The 17767-nt window shown below is 36.6% G+C and overlaps 1 non-coding gene across 1 annotated transcript; it reads left to right on the top strand.

Annotated features, from left to right (window-relative positions):
* The first annotated feature begins 312 nt into the window (after positions 1–312).
* Positions 313–419, top strand: LOC111763563 (U6 spliceosomal RNA). The gene has a single exon (XR_002796410.1). It is a non-coding gene; the product is annotated as a U6 spliceosomal RNA (small nuclear RNA).
* The last annotated feature ends 17348 nt before the right edge of the window (positions 420–17767 follow it).

Raw genomic sequence — 17767 nt, 5'->3', positions numbered from 1 at the left:
AGATAGGAGCCCAATTGCTTGAGCCGTATCCATTCCCCTTGAGTCTTTTCAATTAAAGGTACTATATAAATTGAAGGCATTAATTTTCTAACAAAAGCACACTATGATTAGATGTGCGGTAGACTTTACCTGTGAAGTTTAAGAGACAGTTTCTTTGCACAAATATCTGAATATTCTAGGTCTTTGTTTTTAAAACTGAGTTCTGTAGATCCAAGGGATGTTCTTTAAGGGTTTGCAGTTCTTTGACTAGAATTTCATATTAAAATTATGATTAAAAAAACACAATGTGACCCCTTAAATATGTAATATAGGGGGCTTACTTCAGCAGCACATATACTAAAATTTAAACAATCTAAAGAAAATTAGCATGAGCCATGTGCAAAGATGAGACACAAATTCATGAAGCATTCCATATTTTTCCAACAACAAAATACAAACAGTCCAATTTAAAAATGGACAAAGGACTTGAACAGATACTTCACAAAACAAATGATACAAATGGCAGAAGGTACATGAAAAGATTCTTAACATCATTAGCCATTAGGGAAACGCAAATCAAAACCACAATGAAATATCACTTCACACCCACTAGGATGGTTATAATTATTTTAAAAGTGGAAAATGACAGGTGTTGGTGAAATTTGTAGAAATTGGGAACTTCATTCATTGCTGGTAGAAACGTAAAATGGAGCAGCCACAAAAAGTTAAATATAGAGTTACCATTTGATCCTGTAATCCCACTCCTAGGTATATACTCAAAAGAATTGAAATCAGGGACTCAGATATTTGTACACCAATGTTCATCGCAGCCTTTTTCACAAAAGCCAAAAGGTAGAAACAACCCAAGTGCTCATTAACAAATGAATGGAGAAACAAATCTGGTATATACATAAAATGGAATAGTATTATTCAGCCATTAAAGGAATGAAGTTCTGGTATACACTACAACATGGATGAACTCTGAAGACATCATGGTGGGTGAAATAAGCCAGATGTAAAAGAACAGATATTGTATGATTCTACTTATATGAAATACCTAGAATATGCACATTCTTGGAGGCAGAAAATAGAGTTCAGGCTACCATGGGTGGGGGATAGAGGGAAGAGCAAGTTAATGCACAATAGGTTCAGAGTTTCTGTTTTGGGTGATGGATAGCGGTGGTGTTAACAAAACATTGTAAATGTAATTAACACCACTTAACTGTACTGTTAAAATAGTTAAAATGGCAAAATTTATGGACCATAAGTTTCCACTATAAAAATAAATTTTTAAAAATCTTACACAGGAATATCCTGGATATTGATAAAACAATTTGATAGTTGTGCTGCCAGATAATTCACTTTTGACTTCCTTTGTCATCTATTTCATTGAAGAGTAACCAGAAAGTAAAGCTATTAAATATCTATGAGAATTTGCGTGAAACAAAATGTTCTCCATACTTTATAGCCAAAATAAAGAAATACATTAAATGTTAATCTACATCTACAACCCCTGAATTTATATTAGATGAACTGTAGAAATGTGTTAGGATAACAAGAAAGGGGAAGTCCATGCTATAGGTAGAGATTTTTCATTGAGGAAAAAAGGCATGGAAATGAATCCTAACAGTTAATAAGATGAAAAAAATAATTTATTAAAACTTGCAGTTAGACTGTGTAGGACAAATGTCTATAGGTAACAGTTGAATATGTATTTCATAGATGTACAACTAAAAATGTGGGATAATAACATTGAAAGCTGTCATATTTGAGGATACAAGACTCCTTTGTTTTTAAATCTATGCAGTTCAAATTATTTTTCCCATTGCAAAGCATTTATTTTCTGTGGGGAAAAAAAGATAGCCTCATGAAAAAGAGACTATTGATAAGTTAGTCCAATATATATGATTAGCTGAAGAAAAAAATTTAACTACCAGAAAGAATTAAGAGCAAAAAAAATGATACTTGTTAATACATGTTACTCTATTACTTTAGAGATTAGACACATAAAATGTCTCTTGAGGCATCGATAAAGGCATTTGTCAATATCTTTGATTTTGGAAAAACATTTAATAAAGTCCTTTACCCATTTTTAAAATGGGTTGTCATTTGTTGTTGAATTATTGCAGCTCTTTATATATTCTGGATATTAAACCCTTATCAAATATGGTTTCCAAATATCTTCCCCTATTGAGCAGGTTGTCTTTTCACTTTCTTGATAATGTCCATATATGCCCAAAAGTTTTTAATTTTTATGAAGTCCAGTTTATCTATTTCTTTCTTTTCTTGTTTGAGCTTTCAGTGTAAAGTAAAAAAAAAGAAAAAAGAAAAATCCATTGCCCAATACAAGGTCCTGAAGATATTTCCCTATGTTTTCTTCTAAGAGTTTTATAGTTTTAGCACTTATATTTCGGTCTTTATGCTACTATGAGTTAATTTTTGTATATGATATGAGATGGAGTCCACATTCATTCTTTTGCATGTGGATATCCAGTTTTCCTAGCACCATTTCATAAAAAGACTGTTCTTTCCCCATTGAGTGGACTTGGTTCCTGTGATAGTTTAAAGGTGTATTGTACTCCAGAAAAATCATGTTCTTAAAGCTAATCCATTCGTGTAGGTGTATACCTATTGTAAGTAGAGTCTTTTGATTAGATTGCTTCAGTTAAGGGCCTTTTGATTAGGTTACTTCAGTAAAGCATGGAGCAGGGTGGGTCTTAATTCTCTTACTGGAATCCTTTATAATAGATGAAATTCAGATGAGGAAAGGGAGAAAGCCATGGAAGCCTGAAGCTGAAGGCAACAAAATCCAGAAGTGAAGAGAAAGACCTGCAGACAATGCCATGTGGCAGAGGAGGCCAGGATCACCAGCAGCTGGTCTAAAGGGAGAAAACATTGCCTAATAATGCCTTGATGTGAGCACTTTCACCCCCTCAGAACTGTATGCTTCTAAGCTAATAAATCCCCATTATAAGAGCCAACCGATTTCTGAATCATGGCTCTCAGCAGCCCAGCAGGCTAAAACAGCTCCCTTGTCAGAAATCAGTTGGCCATAAATATGTCTTTATGTTTTTAAAGACGGTGAAAATGCTTACAATATAATATTTCAAGTGGCGAAAAAAGCAGGGAATTCAACTGTGTATTCATTATGATGTCAGTGTATACGAAAGTCCCAGAAAAACTCAACCCAAAATATTATCAGTAAGTGGTTGCCTTTAGGTGGGGAGGTTATGGCTCTTTTTTCTTCTTTGTTCTTTGCTGAACTTTTCACATTTTTACCATAAACATGTAACAGAAAAAAGAGCAACCTCCCCCACCCCTGAAACAACAACAAAATACCTAGGGTCTAATATACATGTATAGATCTTCTGGGTCATGTCATTAAACCTGATCTTTATGCATTAGAGATGCAAGCTAAGCAAATAATGGAAGAAACACATTAAATTATTTTAAAAGATATTACCATTGGAGGGGGAGAGAGAGAGAGAGAGAGAGAGAAGGTAATATGGCTCCTGGAGAAAGAAAAGGGACAAAGAGAGGTTGGTTAGTCCAGTGTTTCACAAATGACCCAGTGACCACCACATAAGGCTGTTGTGAAGGTTTCATGGTCTAACTCGTGTCATGTACCCACCATATTTGGCATTCAAAAAGAATTATTACTATTGATGGCCAATTTCTTATTATAAATTAATACACTAGCATTCTTGTAGATACATTAATTTCTTGTGAATTTGGCTAGTGTGCATGTGTGACCCAGAGCACAGTCTCAGCAGGATAGTCTCATATACTGAATTTCCAAGTCTATAAAATAAAGGACAAAATGCTGGGCTGTATCAATGTTCCACTGGATTGCCACCTTATGTAGATCATAATTTTGTAAAATAAGGAAAAATAAATTAGCAATACAAAATTAACACTCCTTGATTTTTAAATTAATGGCAACTTATTTATAAGAATTTGATACTGAAGTTGACAAAAATGCAATTGTTTGGTAGATCTTTAGAAGGGTAATGATTTCTGATTGATGTTTTGGGTAGGTTTATATTTGTATTTCATAAAACATGCTGAATATTGGAAACAATATATGAAATCAATGATTGTTAATTTAGCCAATTAATGACCTAATAGTTGAAAAAGAGAAAAACAGTCCCTGACATCTGGGAGGTGGCCTGGCACTCACAGCTAGGTTGTGGTGGTCTCTGTTGAACATAATTTCACAGATCACCAACATTAAACAAGACCACTCTGTGACTGATTTCTCCATCATCATGTCTGAACACACGCAAGATTTGAAGATAGTCCAGGCCACAGAATACTAAACAACCTCCTATCCTGGCTAATTACAGTTTTAGCTTTGGTCTGGTCATCTCTTCTCCTAAATATGAATTACCCTACTTCCTGACAGCATCCATTCCAGAGCCAACTCCTGCTTCCTTAAACCCTATCCAAAATCACCTAACACAAGCCCATATCCTATAAAAAGTTGTGTGTTTTTTTTAAACCAATATACTTTCAGCGGGACACTCCACTATTCCCCCTGTTGTCTGTTCTCTCTCACTTCAATAAGTAATAAGTCCAACTTGTTCAACTACATCTGTATTCCTGGTGGTTTTTGACTGAAGGACAATGACATAGTTATATTTGAAATATATTTCCCAATTTCTACAAAGCAGTTTATTTTGACTTTGACAAAACAGGCACAAGAAATGTACATTCAGGAACTCAGATTTCAGCTTTTAGTCCATGTGTAGAAATAAAAGGATAATCCTAAGACAATTCAAATAGGTCTTTCACTAAGCTAGTTGATATAAACATTAACCACAAACTAGAAATCTCTGATGGCAGGTTTACAGCAGTAATGCTCCAGCAAAGAACTACAGCAATTCAGTCCTGTTGATTATGTTCATCAGCCTTTTAAGTAAAATTGCTCTTATCCACTCATTGTCTTTTTAAAAAAATAAAGCCTGACTATGTACAGTTTTGGTCTTTGGCTGTGATCTAAACTACATATCAAGAATTCTCCATGGGGAGAGGATGTGTTCAAGCAGTTGAACACTTGCCGCTCACATGGGAGGTCCTGGGTTCAGTACCCGGCTCCAGTACCTCAACGACAACAACAAAAAGACTCTCGACTTTAAAACTGTTGTTGGTTAATTAGGAGAACAGTCAAAAAGAACAGATCATCAGTCAATAGCCTACTGTCCTTCTGTATCAGACACCATTATTTAAATTGGTTCTTGAAAGAGGTGCTTTTCAATGCTAAGGAGAATCCCATTTGCAATCACCAAATGCAATGCAATCACCAAAGATCCTTGGGAGGAGTGACAGCAAGCCTTTATACATTCAACATTCAGAAGATCAAAAGACTCAAGTAACCAGGTTAGTTGGGAAACTAAAGGAGTTAGGGTCAGGAAACAAGATAATATAAGAAAAGTTGATTTTTTTTGTTGCCTTCTTGGTAGTCATAAATTTAATACAAATTTGTATACTTTCTACATTACCAGTAAAATGTCAGAATACCTGCTTTTCAGTGAAAAAACACCTGCTGCTTGTTGGGTTGAACCGAATTGTTGTTCTTGTTGACCCTGGTCAATTAACATTGCAAAGTTCTGAAGTGCCTTGTAAATCATAAAAACAAACAAATAGGGGGGCGGATGTAGCTCAGTGGTTGAATGTCTCCTTCCTGTATAAGAGGTCCTGGGTTCAATCCCCAGTACCTCCTAAAAAAATAAAAATATATATAAATAATAAATAGACAAACAATGGCACATGTAAGTATAGGGGCAAAGATATTTTATTGTTTTATTCTTTTAAAAATGAATAATCCATACTTATTGTGTATAATGATCATTCCTTAGCCATTCTGAACAAATAGAAATGTTCTCTAAATCCACCCAAGTATTTAGCTAGAATGTTCTAACCAAACTCTGAGTAGTGCCTACTTTGTTTGAACTGAAATAGAAGATTATTACTAACTTTTGGTCAGAAAAGCACACATGCTACTCTGTGTTTCAAAAGTAAATGATGGTTAAATGTGGGCTGTGTGTACTGATTTCCTTCCAAAGAGTATATTCTGGAATAAGAGAAAAAAGAGTTACTTTCCAGTGGAGAAACTACAAACACTACTTCAGCCAGGTGGTCAACTCAACATCAACAGTCATGTCAATAGAAAGTACTCTTGATATGATGTGCTGAAAATGGCTCTTTATCCCACAAATCCATAAAGCCAGTCTAATCATGAGAAAAACAAACAAATTCCAGTAGAGGAATATCCTGACATATAACTGACCAGTACTTCTCAAAACTGTCAAAGTCATGAAAAGCAGGAAAAGTCTGAGAAACCATCACAACCAAGAGGAGTCTAAAAAGACAATACAACTAAATGTACTGTGGTATCCTGGAAGGGATCTGCAAACAGGAAAAGGACATTAGGTTAAAAACTAAGGAAGTCTGAATAAGCTATGAACTTTACTTAAATGAATGAATAAATAGATAAATAAACAAATAATAAATAAATTGTGGTTTTTGCACTCACCTTCTATTACTTTGTAACATACTTGTTTCGGAAAATAGAATTATAGTTTGAGGTTTGGGACTAAGTAAAGTTGATTAAGTAGTTCTTTTTTTTTTTTTCTTTTTTCTTTTATTTATTTATTTATTTATTTATTTATTTGATTTTGTAAAAATATTGCATTAAAAAATATATATGAGGACCCCTTCAACCCCACCACCCCCACCCCACCACTCCCCCCCCCAGCAACACTCATTCCCATCATCATGACACATCCATTGCATTTGGTAAGTACGTCTCTGGGCACCTCTGCACCTCATGGTCAATGGTCCACATCATGGCCCATACTCTCCCCCATTCCATCCAGTGGGCCCTGGGAGGATTTACAATGTCCGGTGATTGCCCCTGAAGCACCATCCAGGGCAGCTCCAAGTCCCTAAGACACCTCCACATCTCGTCTCTTCCTGCCATTCCCCATACCCAATTAAGTAGTTCTTAAGGTCATCTAGAACCATGGCTGTTTTTCCTTAGTACCAGCAGAATAAATGATCCTGCATCAGAAGATAATTTATAACAAGGGTACTTTCTTCTGAGAAATTAATTTTTGCTGTTTTTAAAATATATTAGTCAAGGTTTTCTAGGGAAATAGCACCAAAAGGAGATATTGGTAAATAGTATGAGATTTTATAAAATTGTCTCATGCAACCTTGGGGATGCACAAGTCCAAATTCCACAGGGCAGGCCACAAGCCAGGGGTTCCTACGAAGGTCCTTCTGAGTTCCCCAGAAGACGCTAACTGCCCGAAGTAGGGAATTCTCTCTCTGAATGCTGAAATCACTTTCCCTTTTAGGCCTTCAACTGATTGGATGAAACATCACTCATTGCTGATGGCAATCTCTTCAGTTGATTGTAGGTGTAACCAGTCATCTATGCAATCAAGTCACTGATGATTAAAAGTACCTGAAATGCCCTTATATTACCATTTGCCCAGTGCTTGCTTGGCCAAACAACTGGGCACCATTACCTGGCCAAGTTGACACATTCGCCTAACCATCATAATAGTTATTTTTAAAGAAACACTTGCTGCTTTAAAAAGCACTATATTTAATCCTATGGTTAACTACAAATCTGGAATCAACAATTCCAAATCACATTCTATTTTTCAGGGTATTGAATCCTTTGCTTAAAAATGATAATTATAGTAAAACCAAGCAAGAAACAAGGACTTTGAGGGAAAATGCAGATAGTTCAAAGTTATATGTACCTGTTTTTTTTCCCCATCAGTTACATATGAATGGGAAAGAGCTTGTTTACAAATACTATGGGTTTCAGAGCATAATATTTAGAAATTTGCAAGACTCCTTCGATGGAACTTAAGTTTCCTAAAATCATCAACAGGATGTGATTACTACTCAAATAATAAAGCAGCTGTTGATGATTAAAATGATGATTAATTTTGAGAGAGAATAAATTGGCCAAGTACTTTAAAATTAGGATGAATTCCTCAAGTGTAACAACTGTTCAGTTGGAAACAAATGAGAAGAATCTCACTGAAATGACTTTTAGCAGTTATTTCTCAAATTACATTGAGGAATTCTTTTTAATTAATATTTGATTTAGTGCAACATCTGATTAGAAATTTCCTCTTCCTTTCAATCAACAAATGAAATAGAAAACTTAATTAGCCAACTCTCCTGCAAAGACTCAACTGTCATTTCTCAATCTATGTTGATGAGAGAAATAGTAGCATCAATAATTCCAAACAATTGTCATATGTTCATAAGTTACTAAATCCTTTGTTCCTCCATGGCAAAAAAATCAGTTATTTATCATTTTGGTTCTCATTGACTCTAGCACAATGTCTTGCATATAGTAAGGCATATTGTGAATGAGTGAAGTAATATATGGATGATTTAAAGAATAATTTCACTTGTTTATGGAAGACATTTGAATTTTTGGCAGCCCAATTACTTTCCTTACATTAAAATTATTTCTATTTCTTGACAAATACCAACTAATGTTAGAGGCTAAGACCTTAGCTCATTATGAAAGAAAAACTGAGAAAAATTTTCTGTAGATAATCCTTAAAATGCATAAATCATACACAGGTAACTATCTGTTGGGAGACAATTCTTCATGGGCCTTTGGAGTTTAGTAGCAGTTTTTGTTCTGGGCCATATTTTCCAGCATGTTTGTATAGACCTGGTGATGCAAGAAATGGATGTTTAAGTATATTGTTTGAAGCTACAGAAGTTTATCAAAAGAGGAACTGAGAATAGTGACGAAACGTTTTGTGGGAGAATAAAATGGAGTCAAATCTTCCTCTTTCTCATTGGAAAGTAAAAAGATGATGACTGAATTCATTCAATAAAGAAACAGCAATATGAACATATTTTAAAACTGGAGGTAACCAGAGTAAGAACAAAGATCAGATATGGCTAAACCTAGCGGTCTAGCCAACAGATTTCATGGGAAAACAATGGGAAGGGGGATTACAGTTTTCCTAAATTCATCTGTACCTCAGTTTTCTCATCTGTAAAATGGGGGATAATAATTTTATAGATTGTTGTGAGGATTAGCTGAGATAATGGAGATGACGCATGTAAAGGGCGACAAATGGCACTGGGTACATAGTAAGCATTCTATTAATTCCATTTTTATTTTAAGTATTAGCATATATTACTTTGATTTTAAAATTCAATTTTTAAAAGTGAGGGAAGTGGAGATAATGAATGTGAGTTACTTTTTCCAGACTGTAGTTAAAATGGGACAAAGGATATAGGAGATATACTTTCATTTTAAGGTTAGAGACAACTGAACTTGTTAATAGACTAAGGAATAGAAACCAATAGCAAAAAAAAGGTTGAAAGTACAAGATAGAGGAGCTAACTGGCAGAGGTTCTTGAAAATGTAAGAGGGTTGAATTCAGAGCACAGTTTGTGCTTTTTGTCTGGAAAGAACAACCCTGAGAGCAAATCTCATAGGGATGCAAGATTATAAGATTTGGGACACTGTTTCATTCATCTTTATAACTTCAGAGTTCAGCATAATGCTGAGGGTAGGATGAAGACTTCGCCATACACTCTTCTTGAATACTTGATTTTGGTACAGATATGTGAATAACGTCTGTAAAATGAATAAATAATAATTAAAGAATGGGACATGAATTTTTTTAGCCAATTATCATGCATAACTAAGTTTTGTTTAAAAGCCTCTAATTCATAACTCTTATTCCCCTCTTTTACATGTATCCCTTGGCTTTTGGTCCTATCTCTATTTTTAAAATATATACATAGTTTGTATTTGTACACCAGTGTTCACAGCAGCATCATTCACAATAGTCAAAAGGTGAAAGTAACCCAAGTGGCCATCAACAGATAACTGGATGGAGAGATAAATGGAATATTGTTAAACCATAAGAAGGAATGGGGTTCTTATATATCCTACAGCATTGATGAACCTGGAAGACATCACCCCGGGTGAAACAAACCAGGCACAAAAGAACATACATTGTGCTATTCCACTTATGTGAAATAACTAGAATATGGAAATTCACAGAGACAGAAAGTAGGATACAGATTACCAGAGGTGGGAGCGAGCAGAGAACAAGTTATTAATGCATAATGGGTGCCATGTTTCTGTTTGCAGTGGTGATGGTAGCAAAACACGGTGAATGTGATTAATTGCACTGAATCGCATGCTTAGGAGTGGCTGAGATGGCAAATTGTAGATGGTGTATATGTGACCACCATTTAAAAGGGAGAGCAACTGAAGACACAATGAAAATTAAATGCAATACATGATCCTGTACTGGATCTAATAATGAGGACAAAATGCCCAAAAGGACATTATTGGGACAACTGAAAAAATTGGAATATAGACTATACTTTACATCAATATTATTTTCTTGAACTTGTTAACTGCACTTAGTGTGGTTATATAAGTGAATATCCTTGCTTTTAGGAAATGCACTTGGAAGTATTTTGTTAAAAGATGCATGCAATCTACTCTCAAATGTTGAGAAAATAGATATATGTGGATAGATGATTGGTAAACAAAAAAAGAGAGGGAGAGAGGGAAGGAGAAAAGGAGGGAGGGAGGAAGGGAGAAAGGAAGATGTTAAAAGTTAGTAATCTGGGTAACTAGGTAGGCACAATTTTGGAGTTTCTCTGTACTGTTTTTATATTATTTTTGCACCTTTCCTGTGAGCTTGAAATTATTTCGATATAAAACCTTGATAGATAGATAGTATGTATGATTTTCCAGATTATGAATCTTCTTGGGGGAGTTTTCTCAGAATTTTCTCTATTGTGTAGTAGAGGACATGTAGCTTTCAAGCAGGGCTTATTCTTAATCTTGTACTCACAAAACACAAACGTGTCTTTTTAATCATGTTAATAAAATTAGAAAACAGGATAATAATCTCAAATGGAATGTAAAGTATTAGGATTTAATAAAATGTCCTAAAATTCTTTAAGTACCAAAAATATATTTTGAGAAACAATGCCTTTCAATTCTTAATAGTGAGAAAAATTTGCAATTGCTGTTCAACAATCACTATTTCTGGGAAGCAGATGTGGCTCAAGTGATTGGGCTTCTGCCTACCATATGGGAGGTCCTGGGTTCAGTTCCTGGTGCCTGCTGGAGAACGTGAGCTGGCATGGCAGGCAGGCACAGTGAGATGATGCAACAAGATGACACAACAAAAGAGACACAAAAAGGAGAGACAATGAGAGACACAACAGATCAGGGAGCTGAGGTGGCTCAAGTGATTGAGCACCTCACTCCCACGTGGGAGGTCCCGGGTTAAGTTTCCAGTACCTCCTAAAGAGAAGACAAGCAGACACAGAAGAGCACACAGCAAATGGACACAGAGAGCAGACAGCAACCACAGACAACAAGGAGGGGAGATAAAGGAGTAAAATAAAGTTTTTTAAAAAGCAATCATATATTTAGGTTATGTTTTTTATTATAGGAAATGTTAGAAGTCTTTTTTTTTTTTAAATGTATTTATTTATTTCTCTCCCCTCCCCCCACCCCAGTTGTCTGTTCTCTGTGTCTATTTGCTGTGTCTTCTTCTTTGTCCACTTCTGTTGTTGTCAGTGGCATGGGAAACTGTGTTTCTTTTTGTTGCATCACCTTGTTGTGTCAACTCTCCGTGTGTGCGGTGCCATTCCTGGGCAGGCTGCACTTTCTTTCGCGCTGGGCGCCTCTCCTTACAGGGCGCACTCCTTGTGCGTGGGGCTCCCCTACACAGGGGACACCCCTGCGTGGCAGGGCACTCCTTGTGCGCATCAGCACTGCGCATGGGCCAGCTGCACAAGGGTCAAGGAGGCCCAGGGTTTGAACCGCAGACCTCCCATGTGGTAGACGGATGCCCTAACCACTGGGCTAAGTCCGCTGCCTTTATTTATTTATATTTTCAGAGTAGTTATAGGTTAACAGAAACATCATAAAATATAGAGTTCCTATATACCCCCTTCTCATAATACTGTTTTCCTATTATTAACATTTTACATTAGTGTGGAACCTTTGTCACAATTCATGAAACAATATTATAATAATTACGCTATTAACTTTTGCACACTGTTTACATTAGAGTTCATTCTTTGTGTTGTCCAGTTCTATGAGATGTGTGTGTACATAGATAACTTATATACAACCCCAAACATCCCTTTTCTCCTTTTTGAATGTATAATTTAAATGTTAATTACATACTCAAAGTTGTGCCTCTATCCCCATCATTGATTGTCAAAACTTTTCCATCATCCCAAACAAAAACTCCATATCATTTAAATCTTAACTCCCTATTTCCCTTCCATACTTGGCCCCTGATAAAGTGTATTCTAGTTTCTGACTTTAAAGACGTGCCTATTTTACTTATTTCACAAAAGTGAGATCATAAGTATTTGTTTTTTTCTGTCTGGCTTATTTCACTAAACATGATGTCTTCAGGTTTCATCCATGTTGCAGCGTGCATCAGAAATTCATTCCTTTTCATGGTCAAATAGTATCCCATTGTATGTATATACATCATTTTGTTTATCCATTCATCTGTTGTGTGTGTTTATTTTTATCAATTTCCTGAGTTATAACTGTGCACCAAATAAAATGCATCCATTTTGAGTATATTGTATGTGTGACTGTTGTAGAATTTGGGAGAGGTTCAATTATTTGCATATAGAAAGGCCAGGACTCAGGAATGATTTTGAGAAGGAAAAATGATTTATTGACGGCTGGCTGGACTCAGGAGCTTTCTGTTTCAAACCCGAGCCTCAAACAAGATTTTCAAGTGCCTTGTATACAGGGTGGGGAGTTAAATGGTGCTTTTATCAAAGAAAACTACTTTCTTTGTTAGTTAAATCTTTGCCCTGAGTACCAGATAGGTTTTGAATTAACATATCGCCCACATTTCAGGTGAGCTTGAATTAGCATCTTGCCCACATTCCCTCTGGATGCAACCTTGAATACACATTTAGTCTTACATCCTTTCTTAACATTCAAAGCCCATATCACTGAACTGGATTTCTAGTGACTAGGCACACCTGGATACTGAATTAGATGATTTTGAATTTATGCACAGGCTATATTATATTTCCCATTCGAGGCCAAGTCCAAGTCCGCTTAAGTTCAGCATCACCACCATCAGAGTCTCCCTGGACTGACTGGTATGTATATAGAGTGTGCATTGTGAAATGGCCTCCTGGGACTGGAGTCATTGCCATGGTCACCAAGGCAGGACTGCAGCCTCTTACCGTCCCACACCCACAAGTCAGGACAGACAGCTTAGGTTATCTCCGAAGAGAAAAAGAGCCTCCCACCCATAGCCCACATCATGACCACCACCTCCACAATTAAGATTTGGGATATTCTGATTACTCTAAAAAGTTCCCTCATAGCTTTCTCCAATGAATCTTCCCCATCCCTGACCAGGCAATGACAAATCTGCTTTCTACCAATATAATACTTTTGCCAATTCTAGAACTTGATGTAAGTGGAATCATATTGTCTGGCTTTTTCTCACTCAGCATGTTTTTTTGTTTTCGTTTTGTTTTTAAGATTCGTCCGTGTAGTTATATCAGTTCTTTTTCTTCTTCTTCAGTAGTTCTTTTTTATTGCTGAGCAGTGTTTCATTGTGGAGTGGACCGTGGATTATCCTGTTTCGCTGTTGATGAACATTTAGGTTCTTTCCAGTTTGGAGCTATTATGAATTAAGCTGCTATAAATATTTAGATACTGATATAGCCTGTGCATTAAAATCAAAATTATTTCCAAGAGTACCTAGTCTCCAAGATGGCCAAATAAGTAATAAAGGCCCTACAGTCTTTGAATGTTCAGAAGGGATGTGAGACTGAATGTGTATTCAGGGCTGCCTCCAGACAATGTGGAGCTATGCTAATCCAAACTGGCTTGGATGTGGAGAATATGTAACTCACCTGGAGGAAATAACCTATCTGATACTAAGATCTGAAGAACCTAACCAAAGGTCTGTTTACCATCACTGTTAGTCTTCCTAATCCTATATCCTCTGTATAAAAGGGTCTGGAAAAGGCTGTTCGGGGCTCGGTTTTTGTTAGGACAAGAGTCCGCCGAGCCCGGCCGGTCGAAATAAACCAACTTCCTTCTCAGTATTCTCTCGTGTCCTGGCCTTCGAAACTGCGCCTATCCGAATTTCTCCACTACAATACAAGTTTGCATTTGCACACATTTTTGTTTCTCTTGGGTATATACTTGAAGGTAAAACTGCTGGGTCATGTGGCATAAAATTGTTAAGCTGTTTTCCAAAATTGCTACACCATTTTATACTCACCAGCAACGTATGAGAATTCTAGTTGTTCTACTTGGTGTTATCAGCCTATCACATTTTGGCCATTCTAGTGGGTGTGTTGTGACAGACCATTTTGTTTTTCATTTTCATTTGGTTTCAGCTGCACACAGGTCAGGGAGGCCCGGGGTTTGAACTGTGGACCTCCCATGTGGTAGACGGACGCCCTAACCACTGGGCCAAGTTTGCTTCCCAGAAGTCTTAAATCAATGATCTAAGCATCACACCTTAAGAAATTAGAAAAAGAAGAGCAATATAAATAAAAGTAAGCAGAAGGAAATAAATAATGAATATTACTATAGACGGCGCTGCAGACATCAAAAGATAAAAGGAAATAATACAAATATTCATTATTTATTTTCCTGACCTGTGTGCAGCTGAAACCAATAATTTAAAACCAGAGAAAACATCAATTAAACAAAAACAGGTTCTCTGAAAAGATCAATAAAATTAACAAACCTCTGGCAAGACTGACAGGGAAAAAAAGAGAGGAGACAAAAAAAAGAACTGATATAACTACACGGACGAATCTTAAAAACAAAACGAAAACAAAAAAACATGCTGAGTGAGAAAAAGCCAGACAATATGATTCCACTTACATCAAGTTCTAGAACTGGCAAAAGTATTATATTGGTAGAAAGCAGATTTGTCATTGCCTGGTCAGGGATGGGGAAGATTCATTGGAGAAAGCTATGAGGGAACTTTTTAGAGTAATCAGAATATTCCAAATCTTAATTGTGGAGGTGGTGGTCATGATGTGGGCTATGGGTGGGAGGCTCTTTTTCTCTTCGGAGATAACCTAAGCTGTCTGTCCTGACTTGTGGGTGTGGGACGGTAAGAGGCTGCAGTCCTGCCTTGGTGACCATGGCAATGACTCCAGTCCCAGGAGGCCATTTCACAATGCACACTCTATATACATACCAGTCAGTCCAGGGAGACTCTGATGGTGGTGATGCTGAACTTAAGCGGACTTGGACTTGGCCTCGAATGGGAAATATAATATAGCCTGTGCATAAATTCAAAATCATCTAATTCAGTATCCAGGTGTGCCTAGTCACTAGAAATCCAGTTCAGTGATATGGGCTTTGAATGTTAAGAAAGGATGTAAGACTAAATGTGTATTCAAGGTTGCATCCAGAGGGAATGTGGGCAAGATGCTAATTCAAGCTCACCTGAAATGTGGGCGATATGTTAATTCAAAACCTATCTGGTACTCAGGGCAAAGATTTAACTAACAAAGAAAGTAGTTTTCTTTGATAAAAGCACCATTTAACTCCCCACCCTGTATACAAGGCACTTGAAAATCTTGTTTGAGGCTCGGGTTTGAAACAGAAAGCTCCTGAGTCCAGCCAGCCGTCAATAAATCATTTTTCCTTCTCAAAATCATTCCTGAGTCCTGGCCTTTCTATATGCAAATAATTGAACCTCTCCCAAATTCTACAACAGTCACACATACAATATACTCAAAATGGATGCATTTTATTTGGTGCACAGTTATAACTCAGGAAATTGATAAAAATAAACACACACAACAGATGAATGGATAAACAAAATGATGTATATACATACAATGGGATACTATTTGACCATGAAAAGGAATGAATTTCTGATGCACGCTGCAACATGGATGAAACCTGAAGACATCATGTTTAGTGAAATAAGCCAGACAGAAAAAAACAAATACTTATGATCTCACTTTTGTGAAATAAGTAAAATAGGCACGTCTTTAAAGTCAGAAACTAGAATACACTTTATCAGGGGCCAAGTATGGAAGGGAAATAGGGAGTTAAGATTTAAATGATATGGAGTTTTTGTTTGGGATGATGGAAAAGTTTTGACAATCAATGATGGGGATAGAGGCACAACTTTGAGTATGTAATTAACATTTAAATTATACATTCAAAAAGGAGAAAAGGGATGTTTGGGGTTGTATATAAGTTATCTATGTACACACACATCTCATAGAACTGGACAACACAAAGAATGAACTCTAATGTAAACAGTGTGCAAAAGTTAATAGCGTAATTATTATAATATTGTTTCATGAATTGTGACAAAGGTTCCACACTAATGTAAAATGTTAATAATAGGAAAACAGTATTATGAGAAGGGGGTATATAGGAACTCTATATTTTATGATGTTTCTGTTAACCTATAACTACTCTGAAAATATAAATAAATAAAGGCAGCGGACTTAGCCCAGTGGTTAGGGCGTCCGTCTACCACATGGGAGGTCTGCGGTTCAAACCCTGGGCCTCCTTGACCCTTGTGCAGCTGGCCCATGCGCAGTGCTGATGCGCACAAGGAGTGCCCTGCCACGCAGGGGTGTCCCCTGCGTAGGGGAGCCCCACGCACAAGGAGTGCGCCCTGTAAGGAGAGGCGCCCAGCGCGAAAGAAAGTGCAGCCTGCCCAGGAATGGTGCCGACCACACGGAGAGTTGACACAACAAGGTGATGCAACAAAAAGAAACACAGTTTCCCATGCCACTGACAACAACAGAAGTGGACAAAGAAGAAGACACAGCAAATTGACATAGAGAACAGACAACTGGGGGCGGGGGTGTGTGAGGGGAGAGAATTAAATAAATAAATAAATCTTTTTAAAATAAATAAATAAATAAAATAAACACACTAGAAGTATCATATGGGTCTATGCGTTTTCAAAATATTTGAAAGCACAAATATAGGACTTGAAATATTTTGAAATTATGGGGAAAAAGCATTGAAAACTATTAGTAAGTATCTCACTCATTAACCAAAACCTACAACTGGATTCAGCTTCCAAGATATGACTGTTCAAGGCAAGACTTTAAGGAGAAACCAAACCCGGCTTGGCAACAGAATAATGGCATTTTAAAAAAGCTTATTAGAAAGTAAAATTCCTTTGCTGATAATAAATGCATGAATTCAAAAAGCTCCAAGGCAGAACATAGAACTAATGACTGGAGGTCAGCTAAGAAAATTATAGTCAAGTAGTTGCACAAATAAGCATCATATTAGGTGAACCAGAAGATCCCAACATAGATGTGAAAACATCCACATCCTAATAGAAGGAAAGTCTTAGGCACTTTTGAGTGTGTACCTAAGCGCTTCTATGGAGGTACTAATGTCTCCTTTTAACAAATAAATTTCACCAAGAAATCTGGTGTTCAGAAAACACTATTAGAAAATCTAAATATGGCTATAAGTGATCAATATAGAGTCAATTCTTGTCATTTGTGGTAGCTATGCTCTGTAATGTTGCCATGGACACTGAATTAATGAATACTAAACAATTGCTCCTAGAGGAAACACAAGGTTAGGTTCCTGAGAGCCTCTAGTCAAAACATTTTTGTCAGCTGATCAATACATAACCTTGGTTTTTGCGTTTCTATTCAAAGGCACTTTATTTCACATATATTGCTGATTCATTAACATGGAGCTCATGGCCAACAGCACTAATACTCGTGCCTG

Source organism: Dasypus novemcinctus, chromosome 2 (assembly GCF_030445035.2).
Source record: "Dasypus novemcinctus isolate mDasNov1 chromosome 2, mDasNov1.1.hap2, whole genome shotgun sequence".
In the NCBI taxonomy this organism is placed as follows: domain Eukaryota; kingdom Metazoa; phylum Chordata; class Mammalia; order Cingulata; family Dasypodidae; genus Dasypus; species Dasypus novemcinctus.
This window is presented reverse-complemented; position numbering and strand designations above follow the sequence as displayed.